Source organism: Bombina bombina, chromosome 2 (assembly GCF_027579735.1).
Source record: "Bombina bombina isolate aBomBom1 chromosome 2, aBomBom1.pri, whole genome shotgun sequence".
In the NCBI taxonomy this organism is placed as follows: Eukaryota; Metazoa; Chordata; class Amphibia; order Anura; family Bombinatoridae; genus Bombina; species Bombina bombina.
This window is the reverse complement of record NC_069500.1, coordinates 785,693,523-785,710,184: the sequence shown is the minus strand read 5'-3', so window position 1 is coordinate 785,710,184 and position 16,662 is coordinate 785,693,523. Positions and strand designations below refer to the sequence as shown.

Below are 16,662 nucleotides of genomic sequence, written 5' to 3'. Positions count from 1 at the left end.
CACTTTTTTGTGCACACACTAACTTCCTTATCTTAAATTTGTCTAGAAAACCAAAGCTCAATACTTAGAGAGAACAATGGAAAATTATCATTTTATTACTTAGCTATCATGCACCCCACTGAGAGTGTAATTTCTTCTGCTGGCTGTGTTTACTTAGGCTATTCAATAGAATATACTCCAGTATAGAAACTTTCAGTATAGGTTGGTAAACCACAAGCTGAATCATCTATTTCAAGTGCCAAATTAGGGCTAAAGGAGCTACTTGTAAACAATTTAAAACACTTCAACAGGCAAAATGAATCATTGTGAACAATTTAAAGGGGAGAAAATTTTTGGGTGAACTGTCCCTTTAAGTCTGTTATTTTGTAAAAAATAAATTCAAAGTCAAATTTTTTGTTTTGTTTTCTATGCCATTCTGATCATTTAGAAAAATGTGTCTTTGAATTGTTTGCCATTTGACTTGTATATGAATTAGTTACTCCACCCAAGTTATGTTTGTGATAAATCCAGGACAATTGGGTAAATTGTGTAAACATTTTTTGTAAGGTTTTCTCAGATCTAGAAGTAAGCAAAATATAATTTGATAATGGCAAGAAAAACATGACAACTAAGTGATTTAGTATTTATATTGGCTCTCTTATGTTTGTTTGAATGAAGGCCGCTTCTATTTTTTAATATAGCAATTAATTAATTAACCCTTTCCAATCACTATGGTCCCCCATTTATACATGACTGAGCAGACAAGGTTCGCACCCATGAACTGGTCTGCCCAGCTTTGTGGCAAGTGGGAAGCCTATGCTGTCTAAACTTAAAATTGCACAAGACGCTGCTTTTGCAATGCCACCCCCTACTCGCTTGTGGCCACTCATGTGTGAGCAGGGACTGTCAATCATCCCGACCGGTTGATTTTTAATTTGTTATATATTATTTAAAGGGACATAATACTCATATGCTAAATCACTTGAAACTGATGAAGTATAACTGTAAAAAGCTGACAGGAAAATATCACCTGAGCATCACTATGTAAAAAAGGAAGATATTTTACCTCACAATTTCCTCAGCTCAGCAGAGTAAGTTCTGTGTAAAAAGTTATACTCAGCTGTTCCCAGCTGCAGGTAAAAAAATTAAAAAAAATGAAGAAATGAACAGCAGCCAATCAGCATCAGCAGTGCTGAGGTCATGAACTCTTACTGTGATCTCATGAGATTTGACTTAACTCTCATGAGATTTCATAGTAAGCTTCCTTTACCTGATTGGTGAAATAATATGAGAGTGCACGATGCTAGTCCCTTCAGATGTCCCAGGACAAACACACAAAAATGCTGCTTAGAAATCCTTTACAATGGGAGGTGGCTACTGAGGAACTTTTGAGGTAAAATATCTTTCTTTTTTACATAGAGATGTTCAGGTGATATTTTCTAATCAGCTTTTTACAGCTATGCTGCATCACTTTCAAGTGTTTAAACATTTGGGTATTATGGCCCTTTAATAAAAGTAATATGATCAATATTACACAAGGAAACTGTTTGTTGTTTATTTGAATGTGAACAGGGTATATACAAAATTGACAGTCCAGAAAAAAAAGCTGCCAGGAAAGCCCAAGATATGACATTTTTAGTTGGCAAACTAAAAAAAAGTGTTCTCTGAGGGGTAAGAGTATTGATGCTGGGGGTATTCAGTACTAAACTATCTGAAACATTATCAGAAATCATTAAAAAATGAATGTATAAGAAAAATACATTTTCAGATGTATTGGAATATTCTTGAATTTAAAAACCTCATGAATAGTACCTATATAATATTTCTGTAACTTGTCCACTTCCAAAATAGAGAATGCATTTTTTCATATATTTTTTTTATAACTACAAATCGCTCAATAAATGCAACTGCCAAATTAATTTAGAAAAACATTTGAGTTAGAAAAAAGGATAACAGAAAACCTTTTTTTTTCTTTTCTTTTTTTTTTTGTGTTTCACTACTGAGAGGTTTCAGCATTTTAAGTAGGTTTTCACATTTTAAGCAAAAGACAACACAAGATTTTTGACACAAATTCATTATATATTGTTGATGACTACCTAATATGTTGAATGGAAGTTATTGTGCATAAATAATAATATTAATGATTGACATGTATGAAGTTAACAATTTCATTTCTATTTGTATAATCTTATACTTAACTTATTTTATTCCAACAGTTAATAATTCAATATTAAATAATATAAAGACATTATATTTTAATTTGTGTATGAGTTTTATAGATAAAGGTTTAATTTGAACATTGTTTTAATTTATTCGCGTTCACATTGCATTTAACTTGTAATACCATCACACATTTGCGTGGGCTGGTATTACTAAGTGGAGCGTAAATATTGCACACGTGTAAGTGATATTTTGTGCTCTGCTCGTAATCTGACCCAAAATGGTGTTGCAGGTATCTTCATGGGCAGAATGCATTAAAAATCATTATATAAATGGCTACAATGGAGCTTTTAAATATTTTGGTGTGGATTTGAACTTGAAAACCATGCAATAATTCATAAGATAATATTTTCACTATAATGCTAAACATAATTATATCATAGAAACTCTTTCTAAATATGGGGCATTATTTTTTAGTTGTGGGAGTTTCCCTTCGAGTGACAGTTTTTTTCATATACAACAAATAAATTACGAAAAATAATGAACTGGCTACTATGTAGCAATAGGTTTTTTTTTAGTGTAAGAGGAAGAGGATTATGCATAGTTTCCTGTAAATATTGCAACTACAGGAATACTTATGCAAATCAAGGGGATCTTGGTCTCTGTGTGTATCTATGTGTCACATATATGGGGGGCGTTGGTTGAAATGTACATCCTAATAACACAGGCTGAAGGCCCTTTTGTATAGCTAATGTATGTTTGTGTGTAGGTATATACATAAATGGAACATTTATATCTACATAGTTGAAAATGTCTAGTAATGCCAGAGTTCAACTTCTTAGCCCAACATAAGGAAGCTGGGAAACTATGTACTTAAAATGTACGACAACCCCTGGGAGTTTTTGTGACCTCATCAATGGTATTACTAATGACATCATAAGTGACATAATCAATGTCATCATTGCTAACATCACACATGTCATCACCTACAACATCATTATTAAAGACATAACAGATTTTGTGGAATCACATAATAAATTACATAATTGTTGACACCAATCATCACACTGCAATCAATGTCAATAATAACATTATACATGAAAATGTATCCATTAAAATAACTATTTTGTTTATAAGTTTTAGGCATAGAAAGTTTGTATAATATTTTAAAATCAGGCTGTAAATAATAACACAACAAATTATACTGCAGTCATCTCTGTGTGCATATACTGTATGAAAGGATAGTTCAATTTTAAAATAAGCACTATACAATATCTTCCTAAGGACCCCAAACATTTACAGTAAATGTAGGTCTGTATATGTGTTTGAAGCTGCCTAATCTATGTGTGCATGAGTGTGTGTATTAAAGAGATCTTAAACTGAAAAGAACAATGTACTTATAGACAGACAAGGTTCCCAACTTGGAAACCTACCCACATGTCTTTGCTTGTGCGGTGCCTGCTTTTGTGCCACCAGTCAATCTCTGCAACCTAAGAAGCAGCAGAGAGCAAGGCTGTATTAGCCTACCAGGAGACCATGGTGCGCCGCAGCAGCTAGGACTGACCAGCTAAAATTTAAAGGGGATGTGCTGCTGGGGAGGCGATGCAACTTACCTTGTAAGTTTTATTTCCTAGACCATGTACTAGTTTAATAACCCTCCTTTGAATGGTTCCTACTTTCTAGACAACTGTGAGACAGAGTGACACACTGATTTGGGTGTCTTTTCCAGACCACACTATGGATAATCATAGTCACACTAAGAGGGAGTTGTGGATGAAATCAGGTTGTAGGGTGCCTATATAACAATAATCTGGCGTATTTTTTATTACAAAGTAATATAATTTAATTCTAGAAAAAAGTAATAGGGGAAGGAGTAACACAGTAATCCTCTTGAAGAAAAAAAAAAGAAGGGGTGTGTGCATTTTATGGCCTCAATAGAAAATAGGGCTTGTCTTCAAATTTTTCCAGGGCTACTTTTTGTTCCCAATCTGGCCCTGACAGAGAGGTTGCAAGCAGTGGCCATATGACAGCTGCTTTGCAACTTGAGTGAGCCTTCACCTCAAGGGCTCCAAAACAGTATCTGCTGCTAAGTACATGCAAGCTAAGTCCAAACACATTTAGAAGTTCAATAATATAGATGCAAGTTCTGTAAAACACAATCTCATAAATGGGATTGCAGAGTGTCTTGCACATATGCGAGAAAATAGACTGCTTTCAAATGGTCTTGAAATACTCAAAGATGCACAAATGACATTTTGGGGTTTTATTGAATTCTCTACAGTGTAGATTTAAAAAAATCTAAACTGTTCTTGAAAAGGTGTTGAAAATGGATTGTGATCACTGAGACCCATTTTTTTTTTCTGTAAGACGGAAACATGATTACAAGTTCTGAAAATACACTATTGAGATCACATTTAATCGAAAAGGGGGCATTGCTCAGTATGACAAAATACCAGGGAGGAGCGGGACCCTACCAACAACATTTTTTTTGGGGAAGGAAGGATGGGGTGGAAAGCATGGAAAGTTGTCAAAGTTAAAGGAAGTGATTGAGCCTACGCTACATCATAAAAATATAGGGGGGAGAACCTACACTATGAAACAACAGTTTTGAAGGGAGAGGGGCTCACAGGTTGATATAAATATGACGGGAGGGTGACTAAAGGATTAAAAATTATATGTTTCTGGGCAGGGGGTATATATAGCAACAGAAAGAACCAGAAATAGTGGTTCCTTGTCATATCTGATCACATTGGTTAAAATTTATAAAAAAAAAAAAAATAAAGTAATGATTTCTGTCTGCCAACTGCCCAGTTGCAATTTTGCTTCCAGTCAGGCAGGATCATTACTCTGTAGCAGAAAAGCTTTTCTGAAAGCTATTGACAACCCATAAATAACCCAACAGCTTTTTTCAAATCTAATTAATTATTTGTGGCATCACTAAGACAACAGCATTTTTCAAAGCTATTTCATTTTTTTCTGATATATATATATATATATATATTTCTCTATATTGAGCATACCATATATTTCATCACTTATATATTATCCTGAAAAGCTATTAGTTTGCCATCAAGGTATCAATAAGTTGGCATCAATATACCAACATCTTTTTTCAAACCAATTTTATTGTATTTTTTTCTAATGTAATAGTATATATTTTGATAATGGCCTCTATCTATTCAGGTACTATATACTGAGGATACCAAATATTCAATCACAAAAATTTGTCGCCTATAAATTTATAGATACATTTTTATAATTCTTATATATATAAAAAGCAATACAGAAATCCAAAGTCAGGTGGGCGCCTATGAGCGCAATAAGGACTCCAAAGTAGTATAAAAAATGTGGTACTTTATTCGTGTAAAGGGTAAAAACATGACAGCAAAAAAAAAAAGCAGCTGTGGAAAGCACTAATAAAAAGTAAAAGACACAATGTCAGCGATCAGACCTCACGCAGACATGTTTCATGCGGTTGCGCACTTGAACACTACCAGCTGCTTTTTTTGCCGTCATGTTTTTACCCTTTACACAAATAAAGTACCACATTTTTTATACTACTTTAGAGTCCTTATTGCGTCCATAGGCGCCCACCTGACTTTGGATTTCTGTATTGCTTTTTGGAGCCGCTTACAGACAAGCTCAGGGCGTCGCAGCTGCAGGTCTCCCATTACGGAACACACACCCTTTTCTCCGTGAGCCGAGTTACAGCAAGACACAGGTACTGTTACTTTCTAGTATTTACTAGACTTCTCAATTTTGGGTCTCTTTGTGCGCTCCTATTGAACTATTGTTTGTATATATATATATATATATATATATATATATATAGGTATAGATATATATTGTATCAAAATACCTTCATATATACTGTATGTAGAAATATGTATGTATGAATAAATAGAACATATTTTTCTATGTGAAGAATATTGGAATGTGAAATATTAATATTTTCAAGTCAGGTTAGCGCACATAAGAATATGCGATAGGGTTTGTGCTTGAGTATGGTGTTTTTTCCCCACTTTTTTTGCTCCCTTGACTCCTATGGGGGAATAAGTGAACACGCACGAGATATTTTAACAACTTTTTGCGCTCATCGGGTAAAGTGTGCGAGCAAAAACAGTTAACTTTCAACTCATAATACGAGCACAACTTGACGTCAGCAAAAACCTTACTTCTAGTGCAGTTAACGCTCAAGCAGTAGCATTAAATAGTGCTCCACTTGTAATCTGGCCCTCAATGTGAAAACATAGCAATATTAACTGCCAACCATTTCCCCAGTTCTATCCCCCCTACAGTAAAGAAGGCCTGGTCCCAAAACATTGCAAAGTTTGCTCAAAAAGGGATTGAGGAAAGATTACCATTTTCACTGTATGACATTCCCATCGTCCTGGATGATGATTGATCTATGATTATGGGGAAAACCCAACGCACTATGTCATTTTATTTGATAGCTGTGTGCACTTGTCTGCTTGCCCACACACTGTGGTGTATTATCGTATGTATTTTATACTGACTTAATAAAGATTCCTTTTATTTTTACCCATCATTAAGGAGCCCGCCTGAATTGCGGGGTATAAATAATTTACCATTCCCCAAATTTCATTTTTTTGTTTTTTAATAAATGATCATGCTTTCCATAAATACAGACAGCTGGTGGCATAAAAATCATATAATTTTATACAGGCAGTTATGCCATATCAAAAAAGAGATTAACCTTTCACCAAAATCCTCTTTCAGAACTGTGGTGCTCACATTCATCCAAAACCCACATAGCCATAAATTTAGCTCTTTTGCCCCTGTTACAGAGGATGAAGTTTCTGCCCTTATACTATCCTCTCACCTCACTACCTGTCCCCTCGACCCCATCCCCTCACAACTACTCCCCTCCCTCTCTTCTACCCTTACCCCTATACTCACACACATTTTCAACCTCTGCCTCAGCACTGGTATAGTTCCCAAATCTCTTAAACATGCATTAGTCACACCTATCCTCAAAAAAACCTTCTCTCGATTCAACCTCCCCATCCAACTACCGCCCTATTTCCCTACTACCTCTTGCCTCAAAGCTTCTTGAAAAGCTAGTATATGTACATCTATCCAATCCTTACATTAAACTCCCTCCTTGACCCACTGCAATCTGGATTTCTCCCGCTTCACTCAACAGAGACAGCAATTGTTAAGGTTTCCAATGACCTACTTACAGCAAAATCAAATAGCCACTTCTCTCTACTTATCCTCCTTGATCTGTCTGCAGCCTTTGATACTGTCGACCACCCTCTTTTGCTCTATACCCTCCAATCCTTTGGCATCTGTGACACAGCTCTCTCTTGGTTCTCTTCCTATCTGTCTAACTGTACCTTTAGTGTAGCCTTTTCTGGGGCATCCTCTGCCCCGTTACCTCTTTCTGTTGGGGTACCGCAAGGCTCTGTCCTCGGTCCCCTTCTCTTCTCAATCTACACGTCCTCACTAGGTTCCTTATTAAAGTCCCACGGGTTTCATTATCATTTGTATGCTGACGATACCCAAATCTACCTCTCTGCACCAGAACTATCTCCTTCCTTGCTAACCCTTGTCACTAACTGTCTCTCTCATATCTCACATTGGATGTCCTCTCACTACCTCAAGCTAAATCTCTCCAAAACTGAGCTCCTTATTTTCCCCCCTTCTTCCAAAATCTCCACCCCTCCATGTCTCTATAACTGTTGATAACTCCATCATTACCCCAACCTCACATGCCCGATGTCTTGGGGTCACACTTGACTCAGATCTTTCTTTCACTCTTCACATTCAGTCCTTGGCTAAAGCCTGCCGCTTCCACCTTAAAAACATCGCTAAAATTAGACATTTCCTTACACAAGACAGAACAAAGATTTAAATCCACTCTCTCATCCTTTCCCGCTTTGACTATTGCAACTCTATCCTCTCTGGTCTGCCTAGCTCCTTTACAATCCATAATGAATGCCTCTGTCAGGCTCATTTTCCTTGCACGTCGCTCATCATCTGCCACCCCTCTCTGCCAATCCCTTCACTGGCTTCCTCTTGCCTCCAGGATTAAACACAAAATTCTCACTCTGACACACAAAGCCCTCAATTGCATTGCTCCCCTCTACATCTCAGACCTTGTCTCCAGATACTCTCCCTCCTGTCCCCTTCACTCCGCTCATGATCTCCTACTCTCCTCCTCTCTTGTTACCTCCTTACATTCCTGTCTACAAAATTTCTCCAGATTGGCTCCCATCTTATGGAACTCTCTGCATCGCTCCACAAGAATTTTCCCTAGTTTTAAAAGCTTCAAGTACTCCCTGAAGACTCTACTATTCAGGGATGCTTACAACCTACACTAACCTTCCTATCTCCACTACTATCCCCTAAAACCCCATAGCATGTAAGCCTATGAGCCCCAGATGTTTGTAGTTCACCTTCATAAGAGTCAACTACAACAGTGCCACTCTCGGCAGGACCCTCTCTCCCCATTTGATCCCTGTAATCATTTTTATATATCAACTATGTGCATAGCGCTGCGGAACCTGTTGTCGCTCTACAAATACCTGATAATAATAATAATAATAGTAATACATTGTCAGTATATGGCCGGGTGATAATACAATTTATTTAATAATTATTCTTTAAAATAAACCCCCAATAAAATGCTTAATCAAAACAATTAAAATTAATATAAATTCCAAAATTCTTTATATTAGTTAAATTTATAAACACATTGGATTATATTTATAGAAAACCAGATTATGAATCAGATGATACACACTTAAACTGTTACAATATTCTTTACAAAGCAAACCAAATGTACCTTTATAATTAACCTTATTCACAATTGAATTGCATTACATCACCACAATGAAATACCAAAGTATGGGCCACCAACTTTCAGACCAGCACAAATAAACTACTTAGTCTACAATGTATCCTATATAACCAATTTAAAGCATCAGAAATTGTACATATTATTTGTGCAAACAACCAACTCCTATGCCAATTTATCTGAGCTGAAATAAATTCTTAATCTCAATTAAACAAATTCTAAAATATATATATTTGCAAAGATAAATTACTTAACATTAATGATTAGTTTTAAACTACACAGGGCTATGAAACATAAGTTTAAAATACAAATTGGGCCCTTTTAAATTTATTAACTGCAATGAGACTGTAGCAATAATGAATGTAATTGCTTTAAAATATTTTAAATATAGAACAAGTAGATTCAGATCACCTCATATATATATTCAACATACTATAATTCCTAGTATTAATAAGTCACATGTTCAAATACACATGGATCACACAGTACCATTTTTTCTGATCATTTTAAGACCCAACGTGAAAATATTCCACTTATGATATATTATAAATGCGTTTAAAAATCATATTAATAAGTAATTGCACTGATAATTATTTGCTCTCCCCAGAATCATATTCATACAAACCCAGTATATTTCACATTTCTAATCATTTTGAATGCATGAAAAAACAGATGTAGGTCTGAAATGAAATAAATAATGTTGTTAAAAATGTCAAACATGTATACATCTATTTGCAGTTATTAATTTAATTTATTACAAATCTGAAAGGCATTTCTTAGATCCATGTATAGATATTTATACAGTCTGAGGTATATATTTAATGTTTGAAAACTATATATATGCTTTTCCAAACTTCAAATCCTTAAGACTTCTATGTTTTCAAAAATACATAGATTAAGACATGTTGAAATCTGGATTCTTAGGTTTTCAGCTTCCAGTATTACCCTTCTTAGACATAGACAATCTGACAGATTCATGTGTTCATATTTAATATGTTGTCTGAATATATACATATATATTAATTTGAGTATCTTAACTACATGAAAATTAGGCATAATTTCTTTATCTGAGATTTAGTTTCCCATGTCTGTAGGTAACTTGAGTTCAGATGCCTTATGTGTATTTATATCTCAGCAGGGACAATGTAACACTTAGATAATAGATATCTAAATTGTTGGTCATCCTGGAAAGGTATCTCAAATTGTAGATCTTTTGGCTGCCTATGCACAGGGGTTAGTCAGTTTATTGCCCATCTTGGGCATACACATCTGAGGGTCCCAAAATGCTAATATTTACTTTGAAGTAACTGCCTGATCTTTTAAATGACTGTCTGAACTAATGAGACCAAATGTTTCCCCTTTGTTCTTTCTAAGATAACTATGACAACAATTCTTTTGATGAATGAGAGATGGGGGCTGGTCTGTTAAAGTGACATCTGAAGTTTTACAAATAAAATGAATTATTTGGTGTACACAACCATATATATATATATTAAATTATATATATATATATATATATATATATATATATATATATATATATATATATATATATAATTTAATAACATTCAGAGATATCCTGACAACATGTCTGCTATTTCTGAACAATGAGACATTTTTTTTAACTGCAAGTTTTGTGTAAATAATGTCAATGAGATACTCAAACTTTTTTTTTATATGATTGCATTTGCATACAACTGACATCCAAATGGTGTCATGAACTATATTAACCCCTTAAGGACCAGCGTCGTACCTTGTATGTCGCTGGCCTTTTTTTGGGACTTGATTGTTTTATAGCGCGGTCTTGCCACCAGTGATGAGACTGCTCTATTCCACAAAGCCTGCCGGAAGGAGGGCATTAATAGCGTGTTCTTGCTAGACTTGTGATATTATGTCCTGAAAAAACCCTTAACGATCAGTGACATACAGGGTACATTGTGATCATTAAGGGGTTAAAATGAGCCTAGATCAATACCTTGAGTTGTCTACTTTAAAAATAAATATAGTTTTCGGGGTTGAATTCCAGCCATAACAAATGGTTCCTGTACCCTTTGCCATAACATGCTTGAAAATACTCTTTCAGAAGTGTGGTGCAGAGGTGCAATTAGCGGCCTTCTCATTACCAAAAGCAAATGCCTGCTAATTCTGAACACAGGGGATCCTAGTGAAGCTTTTCCTAGCATTATGTGTAAATAATTTCCGTGAGAAACTTAAAGTTTGTGAAAAAGTTGATTTTTTAAATGATCATATTTTGCATACATCTAACTGCTAAATAAATAGTTTCATGAGATATACTAAAATGGGCCTAGATCAATACTTTGGGTTGTCTACTTCAAAAATATATATAGTTTTGTGATCAATTTTGAGAATTTCGGAAGTTCTGCTAGACCAAATGAGAGTTACCATTGCATCATTTTAGAACATGGGAAACAGCTGCAGATTAAAAACAAAATGATCAAAACTAATGCAAAATATATACGTGTGGTCTTAGCTGAATCAGAGGATGCCAATGAACAAATTATGAGATTTTTTTGTCTACAGTTAGAAAGCTACAGGTTTTTGGGGCATGTAATAGTTAATATTTTATTTACTTTTTTATTTTATTTACTTTTTGGGGGATACATTTCCCCCAAAAATTTTATTATGCGAATAAATAGCTAGTTCAAACTGTTATCCACTGAAATATATTTTTATGCCAATATATATATATATATATATATATATATATATATATATATATATATATATACACAGTGGGGCAAAAAAGTATTTAGTCAGCCACCAATTGTGCAAGTTCTTCCACTTAAGAACATGAGAGAGGTCTGTAATTTTCATCATAGGTATACCTCAACTATGAGAGACAAAATGTGGAAACAAATCCAGACAATCACATTGTCTGATTTGGAAAGAATTTATTTGCATATTATGGTGGAAAATAAGTATTTGGTCACCTACAAACAAGCAAGATTTCTGGCTCTCACAGACATGTATCTTCTTTTTTAAGAGGCTCCTCTGTCCTCCACTCATTACCTGAATTAATGGTACCTGTTTGAACTTGTTATCAGTATAAAAGACACCTGTCCACAACCTCAAACAGTAACACTCCAAACTCCACTATGGTGAAGACCAAAGAGCTGTCGAAGGACACCAGAATCAAAATTGTAGACCTGCACCAGGCTGGGAAGACTGAATCTGCAATAGGTAAGCAGCTTGGTGTGAAGAAATCAACTGTGGGAGCAATAATTAGAAAATGGAAGACATACAAGACCACTGATAATCTCCCTCGATCTGGGGCTCCACGCAAGATCTCACACCGTGGGGTTAAAATGATCACAAGAACTTGTCGTGTTTGGAGGAGAGAGAATGCTGAGTTGCCACCAAAGAACACCATACCTACTGTGAAGCATGGGGGTGACAATATCATGCTTTGGGGCTGTTTCTCTGCAAAGGGAACAGGACGACTGATCCGTGTACATGAAAGAATGAATGGGGCCATGTATCGTGAGATTTTGAGTGCAAACTTCCTTCCATCATCAAGGGCATTGAAGATGAAACCTGGCTGGGTCTTTCAGCATGACAATGATCCCAAACACACCGCCCGGGCAACAAAGGAGTGGCTTTATAAGAAGCATTTCAAGGTCCTGGAGTGGCCTAGCCAGTCTCCAGATCTCAACCCCATAGAAAACCTTTGGAGGGAGTTGAAAGTCTGTGTTGCAAAGGGACAGACCCAAAACATCACTGCTCTAGAGGAGATCTGCATGCAGCAATGGGCAAACATACCAGCAACAGCGTGTGACAACCTTGTGAAGACTTACAGAAAACGTTTGACCTCTGTCATTTCCAACAAAGGATATTTAACAAAGTATTGAGATTAACTTTTGATATTGACCAAATACTTATTTTCCACCATAATTTGCAAATACATTCTTTCCAAATCAGACAATGTGATTGTCTGGATTTGTTTCCACATTTTGTCTCTCATAGTTGAGGTATACCTATGATGAAAATTACAGGCCTCTCTCATCCTCTTAAGTGGGAGAACTTGCACAATTGGTGGCTGACTAAATACTTTTTTGCCCCACTGTATAGATTTCATAGGAAATAAAAAACATAAAAAACTTTATTACTGTTTAAATGGAGTGATAGTAAAAATTATAAAAACCTTTTTTCTCTAAAATTCCCGGCAGTGAAGGGGTTAATAATGTGTTCACTTAGTCTATATATAATCTTTGTGTTGTTCTACCCAAGTAGAACAAATTACATGAACACGTTAATATATAGGGCCCCATTTATTAAGCTGCGTATAACGCTATGGGGCCTCAGTGTTTAAGGCTTACATGACCTAATGTGTCTGAAAGATCCTAACAGTGGCTTGTGAGAGCAAACTTATGATGTCCACAAATGATAAATGGAGCCTTTATGAAAAGTAGTTACTAAATGAATCACTATTTTTAAAAGTCTTGCAACCATTACGTTGTCCACATCTAAAAACAAAATAAAACAGTTTGTTCACTCATCCATCTATTAGGTACACTCAGTCCTTATATATAACTCCTGTTGGCAGATCTTTTAGAATTGGTACTATATAAAGTATTTGTATTTTGCTGAAAAATCTCATCAATACTGTGGGGTCGATTTATCACGGTCTGAATGGGGCCAAATACCCCTGTTTCCGCGCAAGTCTTTAGGCTCGCCAGAAACAGGAGTTAAGAAGCAGTGGTCTTAAGACCGCTGCTCCTTAACTCATCCGCTGCCTCTGAGGCTGCGGACATCAATCCGCCTGATCGAATATGATCGGGTTGATTGACACCCCCTGCTAGGGGGCGGCATTGCACAAGCAGTTCACCAGAATCTGCAGGGGGCGGCATTGCACAAGCAGTTCACTAGAACTGCTTGTGCAATGTTAAATGCCGACAGCATACGCTGTCAGCATTTAGCGATGTCTGGCGGACATGATACGATGTAGCATATCATGTCCACCAGACATTGATAAATCGGCCCCCTTGTCTCTTTTTTACCCCCTTAGTGACCAGAGCACTTTTCCATTTGTTGACCGTTTGGGACCAGGGCTATTTTTACATTTCTGCTGTGTTTGTGTTTAACTGTAATTTTCTTCTTAGTCATTTACTGTACCCACACATTATATACCGTTTTTCTTGCCATTAAATGGACTTTCGAAAGATACCAATATTTTCATAATATCTTATAATTTACTGTAAACATTTTTATAAAATATGATGAAAAAATGGAAAAAAACACACTTTTTCTAATTTTGACCCCTAAAATCTGTTACAAATCTAGAACCACCAAAAAAAAAACACGCATGCTAAATAGTTTCTAAATTTTATCCTGAGTTTAAAAATGCCCAATGGTTACATGTTATTTGCTTTTTTGCAAGTTATAGGGCAATAAGTACAAGTAGCAATTTGCTATTTCCAAACCATTTTTTTTTCTTCAAATTTAGCGATAGTTACATTGGAACACTGATATCTGTCAGGAATCCCTGAATAACCCTTCACATGTATATATTTTATTTTAGTAATTAACCCAAAGTATTGATCTAGGCCCATTTTGGTATATTTCATGCCACAGTTTCCCCGCCAAATGCGATCAAATAAAAAAAATCATTCACTTTTTCACAATTTTAGATTTCTCACTGAAATTATTTACAAACAGCTTGTGCAATTATTGCACACATGGTTTAGGGAGCTTGTAGGGAGTTTGTAGGGTTAATTTTAGCTTTAGTGTAGTGTAGTAGACAACCCGAAGTATTTATCTAGGCCCATTTTGGTATATTTCATGCCACCATTTCCCCGCCAAATGCGATCAAATAAAAAAAAATGTTCACTTTTCACTAACTTTAGGTTTCTCACTGAAATTATTTACAAACAGCTTGTGCAATTATGGCACAAATGGTTGTAAATGCTTCTCTGGGATCCTCTTTGTTCAGAAATAGCAGACATATATGGCTTTGGCATTGCTTTTTGGTAATTAGAAGGCCGCTAAATGACGCTGCACACCACTCTTGTATTATGCCCAGCAGTTAAGGGGTTAATTAGATAGCTTGTAGGGTTAATTTTACCTTTAGTGTAGAGATCAGCCTCCTACCTGACACATCCCACCCCCTGACCCCTACTTGACCCCCCTTAAACAGCTCTCTACCCTCCCCCACCTCACAATTGTCACCGCCATCTTAAGTACTGGCAGAAAGTCTGCCAGTAGTAAAATAAAACGCTATATATAATATAATATATATATATATATATGTGGTTTATAGAGATGGTGTTTCTAACAGCGCTTCCAAGAGAGGTTCCACATGTGCATATATGGGTACAAAGAGATAAATATATCCCCAATGAGTACAATTGTGTAATCAGCAGTAGCAGTCAATATAAATAGCTCACCTGTAGAATTACAGGAACCTGTAATCAAGGGTGTAGAGTCCTTTAAGTGGATGAGGTCTTAAATAGTTAATTTAATAACTTTTAAACAAGAGAGGACTTTCACAAAAACAGTCAAACCAGGGATTGTATTTAGTGTTGTAGGTCCCCCCTTGATCTAAATCCACTCCATATTATTGGATGGAGGGACGCACGATAGGGCGCTCCAAATCAATATGAGCTGATAAGTGTTTAATCGTATTTAATAACAAATATAACAGGTGAGAAATATATATATATATATATATATATATATATATATACTATTTAAAATCGTATAATAAAAATGATGATGTATAATAAAAATATGTTAAAAATAGTGAATAGTTTAAATTGATGTAATACTAGTCATGTATTAAAAGCAACAGATACAAAAACGGACAGGGATCAATGTGATATTTTCCAGATTCTATGTGGAAGAAGCAATAACTTTAAAGCGTTACAAGAGTAATCTGGACAATGTGTAAATATTAGTAAATTTAAAAAAAATATATATGATATGTGAGCGTAATAGAAGACCCCTGGTTCAACAGGTGGTAGTGAGGAAAATGTTTATAACACCTTCTAGTGCGGTGTAAGAACCTCAGAACAATAAAAAACGGAACCTTATTGAATCGAAGAAAAAGGGGCCGTTAGAGCACTTACTATGTGAAGTAACTGAAGTAACTGGGAAAAAAGAAAATCGCTAGCGAGTAGTGTCCTGATGTGCAGACGGATATCCGGAAATTACGTCACGAGGCATGTAATCTACAGTCATCCGGGGGGCACTTAAAAGGCTGGTTAATTGGCTGTTTGTTAAATTACTTAAATTGATCAGAAGGAATTAACTGTTCATTTTCCACTCACTCAAAAATGGACTTTGGAAAGATATGTTGTAAAATGTTTCTATTTGTTTCATAGTATACAGTATATGGAATAATAAATGCAGGTATTGACTACTAGATTAGTTGTAGTAATATTTGGTATGAAAAAAATGAGAAAGTAGAAACAGTAAATGAAAAATAATAAAAGATATGTAAAATATATACAGTATATTATAATATATCTTATGTCTCGAATGAGGTCAAATACTTAGCTAAGGAGTAGGAAAACTAAATATATGTATATATCTGAAAGATATATAAAAGAGATATATACACCAGAGATAAGCGAAATAGAGTTCAAAAGAGGAGTATGTTATCACTACATGGGCAGGGTATTAACCTCAAATGCATATGATGTAAAATATAATATATAGAGAGATAAATTAAAGGAATGCTG

The 16,662-nt window shown here is 35.4% G+C and overlaps 1 protein-coding gene across 1 annotated transcript in view; it reads left to right on the top strand.

Moving 5' to 3' along the window:
* LOC128649600 (uncharacterized) overlaps window positions 1-16,662 on the top strand; it is a 136,998-nt gene that overhangs the window by 21,973 nt on the left and 98,363 nt on the right. The window lies entirely within an intron of this gene.